Source organism: Marmota marmota, unplaced genomic scaffold, assembly GCF_001458135.2.
Source record: "Marmota marmota marmota unplaced genomic scaffold, marMar, whole genome shotgun sequence".
Taxonomy (NCBI): Eukaryota; Metazoa; Chordata; class Mammalia; order Rodentia; family Sciuridae; genus Marmota; species Marmota marmota.
In genome coordinates, this window is record NW_025999982.1 from 16,369,129 (window position 1) to 16,375,424 (window position 6,296).

Sequence of the window (6,296 nt, forward strand, 5' to 3'; positions counted from 1 at the left end):
CCATAATTCTGTTAATATCTTCCAGGCAGAGACCACCAGGAACACATCTGTAGTTAAGCAGGTTGAGGTTAATGTTAATTGTAATGAGCACAACCACACATCTTTGGGATCCTGAAACACCTTGTTAAAGGATCAAACACAATTTCCTCTTAGGAAGTAATGGTAAGGAGGATCAGTAATGGATTTTAAAGGGGAAGAAAGACTTCAGGAAAGGAAGCTGGCAAAGCAACTAAAAGTAAAATTCTGCCGAAGGAAGAAAATTTGGTTTAAATTTTTTGAGAGAGACGATGGATGTGTTACAGACTTTAGTGTAATGTAATCATTTAAAATTCTTTATATGAGCCCTTGGATTTGCCCAACTCTTAGTTGTGCATATCTAGCAAATAGGCTTTGTTTAATACGAGGCACCTGTGCTGGAACCTAAAATTAAGGGATTTACTTTTATTTGGTTGGATAGAATTTCTTGGCATTCTCTGTTTACCAAAAAACGCAGTTGCACCTGTCAAAATTAATTAGTATTTGAATGGTTTGCATTGGCTTAGTTTCTAAGCATAAGACTAAATCCACTCGTGTTTCATTTATCAAGAAATATTCAGAGAAAGGAAAAAATGAAAGCAAGAACAAACACATTTCTCAATTGGGCTTTAGCATGTCTAAAGGGACTGAGCCTGTTTTGTGTTCTAACTAGCTTTTCTTATTAAAAGTTGCTTCTATTGAATGTATTTCTTTACTTCTAAACCATGGCAGAACCGCTTTCTCTTGGTTGGTCTAAGTATTTGTTTCCCTTGTTAACTTCTGTTATAGGGCTATGAATGTGTTGTAACAACCATAAACAAAGATGGTTATATGTTTTAAAATTGTACAGAGAGAAAGATAATGTTTTTTAAATTCATAAAACCACTATAGAGTGGTTCATTTCATTTAAAAACAAATGTGCTTTGGCCTATTTCATCCCATTTTTGCTCCCAAAGAGATTTTTTAAATTAATAATGCAAATTTCAAGTGGGACAAGAGGGCTATATAATAAAAACAATGATAAAAATGGCTGGTGTTTATTGAGTGCCTGCTGAATGCCAGGAATTGTTCTAAGTCCATTACATGTATACATGTATTTATACCAATGTTAATTACAATCTTTAATCCCCTATGGGATTAAACCTCAGTAGTCACTATTTTCTCCAGCAGATGAAGAAACTGAGGCACAGAAAGGTTAATTAACTGTTTTTAAGATCACACAATTAGTAAGAGATTGAACTAGGAAGTGAAAAAAAATAATTGACACTTAAGAATTTTCTACTAAGCTACACATAGAAGGGGCTACTGAATCTAATGAGTAAATTCTATTAAAGAAAAAAAATCATGTATTTTGGGAGTATAATGATAATTTGTTATTACTGGGTTTATTGTTACTTGAGTTTACCTAAGAAAATACCTTTAAATTTATCTCACATTGGCAACCTTCATTTACCTCCTTTGTTTTTTTTCCTTTTAATCTCAGAATTAAAAATTCAATTTATCCCAGTTAGTCTATCTCAAATTTAATTTCCTTCAACCAAAGCAGTTTTCCTGGGAAAGTACATTTTGTCTTTTTTATTATTTTTCCTTCAAGCAAAGAGGAGCTATTCTTATTATTTTTGATGTTTAATAGAGAACAAAGAACTTTCAAAAAGATTGGAAGTTTGTTTTGGATGCACGTGGAATCAGGATGTAATCTAAACTTAGAGAAATTATTTTATGTTTCAGAGTCCATAAATAATCCTACCCTCCCTAAATTTATTAGTTTTCCCTAGGATATTGTACTTCATACCATAACATTTCTTTTCTGTAAATAACAGCTTCTATTCAAATTTTAAATCTATTTTACTATTAACATTTAGGAAAAAAATAAGTTCTCTAGGAGTACAAACAGGAAAATGTGTTGCCCTCAGTAACATGTTTTTTTAAAAATTAAAAATTGTGAATACACCAAGGTTAAAAAACACTTATTTTGATCCATAATTGATATTTAAAACAATTTTTCCAGTCACTTTTAACTACCAACTGCCCAATGTATTACTAGTGTCTTCTAGTAGAGAATGTCTATTAATTTTATGAAACATAAAGATAGTGAAGAACATCCTCCCATGTGACCACATTCAAATTGAACCACTCTCCATATGCTGAAGAGACATTTGTATGACTTACCATTCCAAAACTTAGGTATTGCCATGTGTGCTGAGATATCCAAGCAAATACCTGTGCTGGGTTTAAGATTGCAGCCATTTTAGGAAAAGTAAACTTTCTGAAAGAATAAGGTGAAGGAATTAAAATTTACAAAATTACTCAATTCCACAAGTATCCTGTCCAGAGATTTTTTCCCTTGCAGCTTTGAAAGTTTAGGGCAGCAAAATCATTTTGTCAGGTAAAAATACCTCAAAGATCAGTACCTCTATATCACTTTCTTATTCCTCATTTGCTTGTATCACATTCCATATTTATCCTCTTCCATGAGATCCTGATGAATAGATAGTTGTATGGTGTCTTAAAAATATTCATCTCCAAATCAAGATTACTGTTCCCTTGCTTTTAAACCGTTAAGATTAAATGGGATAGAAAGAGGTAGAACAAAAGTACTTACATTCTGTTTGAGATGATTGTCACCTTACGAAGATCATAAGCCCTCCCCTTCTACAGGTGAGGGTTTTTTTTCCCTCCCTCTTTCCACTAATTAGGGAAATAGCCTTAAGTATAAATTTACCATTTATACAGGAGGAGCTACTGCACTGATACACAGCTAAGAGATTTCAGTTTCAGACTGAACTCTCAATAGCAGGTAAGCTTTTTTCCCCCCGCTACTAAAATAGTAAAATCATTAGGTTATAATTTGTAGCGAAGAACGGGAGAAATAGAGATGAAGTCCACCTTATGCAGAAAGAATAAGTACATTTTGTTTTGTTGGTTTGTATTTTCTTTTTAAATTTCTTGATATGAAGACAATGAGTGTTATGAAATATGAAACTGCATTGTGATTTGGGCACAACTAGAGTAATAGAGAGTAATCTCTCAGAATCAAAAGCCTTTATAATATAAAAAAATAATTACGAACATTGAATTGTGAGTGATTAAAAAGAAAAGTTTTTCCTAAAAGACCCACCATTGTATTGTAAATGCTGTATCATACCATAAAAACAGATCTAATGTTTATGATTAATATTAATCAAAAGCATTTCAGGTACTTGCTCTAATGAACACTTCAAATGCTCCAAAGAATCTTCAGTTCCTAAAACTGATATGCATATGACCATTTTTCTTGACAAAGACTTTCAATTCATGAGTCTGTTTTTGGTAAGCATTAGGTTAAAGGAGTTACAAACATTGACCTTTCAATTCTAGAACACATACTGATTATGGGGAGCCTGTGTTGAGCGGGAGGGTATGACATGGTGATCTTGTCGGTTTCAGAGTTCATAATTGTCATTATGACTTTTTAATATAATTCAAAAATGTGTAAAAATGTTTTCTCCATCTGTGAAGATTTCTGCATTCTGTTTGTGTCATTAAAAAAAAAAAGATCTTTGTATTTAGTGACATAATCCCATAAATGTGTCACTGTTTACTGAAGGCATATTTTCAAATGTTAACTGTAGTGTCTTTTATGTGAACCCATGGGAGAAATGTCTCTTGTTTTAATTTGTCACCCTGAGTAATTTGTTTGTGAGTTGCAAGAGCTTAGTCTAGGGGGGTAGATTAATGCCTGATCAAGGAGGGTTTTGATTATTAAAAATTTGGAGAACTGGACTTTAGAGATAGCATAAGTGAAAAAATAAGCAAATGCTAAGAAATAGAGCGTATGATATTTTTATGAGCATCTGAATCATATAATTGAGCATGATCATTTCTCTGTGTGATATATAATAAAACAGCTCAGAATCAAATGTGGGCTCTCACTTCCTGCAAGTACAGTTGATTCCTGATTGTATATGAAAGTCCTTTTGTTTCATGATAGTCATGTCGAACACAGACCTAGCCAATATTGAAACAACAACCTAATAATAAGTTATGTTCCTCTAAGCCTCTGGTTTCATTAAGTAGGTAATACAAAACCTTATTTTACATGTACTTTTGTTCAAAGATACATCATTTCATATTTACTGTTGATTCATTATTGTTGATTCATTGTCATTGAACTCATGGTTGAGAACATTATAACTGATGTGTTAGTGAAACTTGTCTGTTACATGTGTTTTGTCTTTAAGGCCCATTATAGCCATTTTGAACTTAGAAATGTCAAATTAGCCCTTATACACTATTTTAAACAGCAAAATCAACAGAAAGCATTATTTTTTTTTTTTTTAATGGTACTAGAGGGACCATGAAAAGAACACTTGTTTACAGTAATTGATGGCAGAAACAAGAAAGCAGAGTATGCCCTGAACAACCTTAGTGGGAAGTGTATTGGAAGAAAAAACTCTACTGCTCTATGCATGTCTTAAAATTACTGTAAAAGCACTACAAGTATTAATTTGTGGGTTAGAAATAAATTTTAGTGAGTAGGAACATTCTCAAATAATGGAATCTATGAATAAGGAAGATCAGTTGTATATGTAGGACTATATTCCATGTTTTGTGAACTAACCTCACTCTTGAATCTATATTCTTTTTGTAACTATATTTTCCCTTTGAGCTTTCAACTTAATTTTTCTTCATGTATTTTACTTATTCCATAAGTGGTCTTACATTCTTTGGGAAACAAGCCAGGTAATAAGTCAGTAAATCATCAACAAATACTTGTTATTCCTACTCTTTGCATTAACTACTTTGCTAAGTATTAGGGCATAAAAAGATCTCTAGGCATCAAAGTAAATTAAGAAATTTATGAGCAACTGACCTTTGAAATAATTTCATTTTCTATCAAAAGATTTTGAATTAGAATAAATGTGTTTAGTGCAAATATCCACCAAAAAAAAGTTTTATTTAGAGATGACACAAGTGAGTGAAAACTTGAGTTGATGCCAGGGTAAAGAGAGGAGGGGTACATTTCTCCTTTTATTTGCTCATCTTAAAAAATCTAGAAACTTGATCTTTTCAAAGACTCTAATACTGGCCCAGACTATAAATACGTGGGTTCAAAAGCCTCCTGATTTTCTGGTGCTTCGCTGGCCCTTTGTACATCTTTGATTCCTGTAGAAAACAAGACACCTTAAGTGCACCACTCAGTGAACTCTAGAGCAACAGGGCTATCTGAATGCTGCCTAGAAGTTCATACCCATATAAACCTCATGGAAGAGTTTTACAGGGGATTTTAGGTAGCTCATAGCCAAACATTCTGGGTGTCCTATAGTTGCAGAGGCATGCCACATAAGGAAATCAAATCAATTTATCCAGCAAATGTGTCATGAAGGAACAATTCTAGCTCTCCCCCAAATCCCAGAAGCATTAGGTTCTGGTGTCTACCTGAATCATCTTTGTCGTCCTAGTGCCTGACTGCCAGGAGTGTAAGTGGATAAACTCTTACATTGACTGTAGGGAGAAAAGTTGTTTTGTTTTGTTTTGTTTTTAAATGAAGTCAAGCTCTCATAATGTTGGGGGAAAGGTTTCTTGGGAACAAATCAGGGGAGGTAGAGCTCCCAAATCTGGAAAGTGTAATTGCCTTAGAAAAGATGAAGTTATATGCATTACATTTAGGTCCTTTTCTTTCCAGAATTTTATCTGATTAAATGAGCCACAGCTTCTGCCCACATCTGATTCTTTCCAACTTGTTCTTTAAAACCACTCAAGTCTTTCTCTAGCCTTTGCCCCACATTGTTAAGAAGTTTCTCTACTTAACCCCAGAAATCTTACCCTGAGTTTCATATTATCCATGCAGTAACTATTTTTAGAAGGTCCCTGCTCTGCAAGGCCTTGTGGCATGAGCTCTAGATACAGTGGAACACAATCAGGGACCCTGAATTCATGAAATTGACAGGCTACTTTAGGCAGACCTATGTCAAAGAAAACACAATTAAACATAAAATTACGATTGTAATTCAGTGCCCTGAAGGAAGAGTTCAGAGTACATTGAATGTATATAATAGAGAGATTTAGCCCAGTTTACAGTTAGCCTCATCTGTCTAGGATTAGGTCAGAAGCAATCTCCATTTTCATGTGTTCTCTAGTTTACTCATCCCAGCGCTTGCCCACCTTCTTCCTTCTTCCCTCTTCAGAGTCAGAAATATACCCAAGGAAAACGGCTACCAGCATATTCCTAAGTAGGTTCAAAAATTAAATTGTAACTTCAAGTTTCAAATTAGGTGTGGAATTGCAAAGTTCTGGAGAAG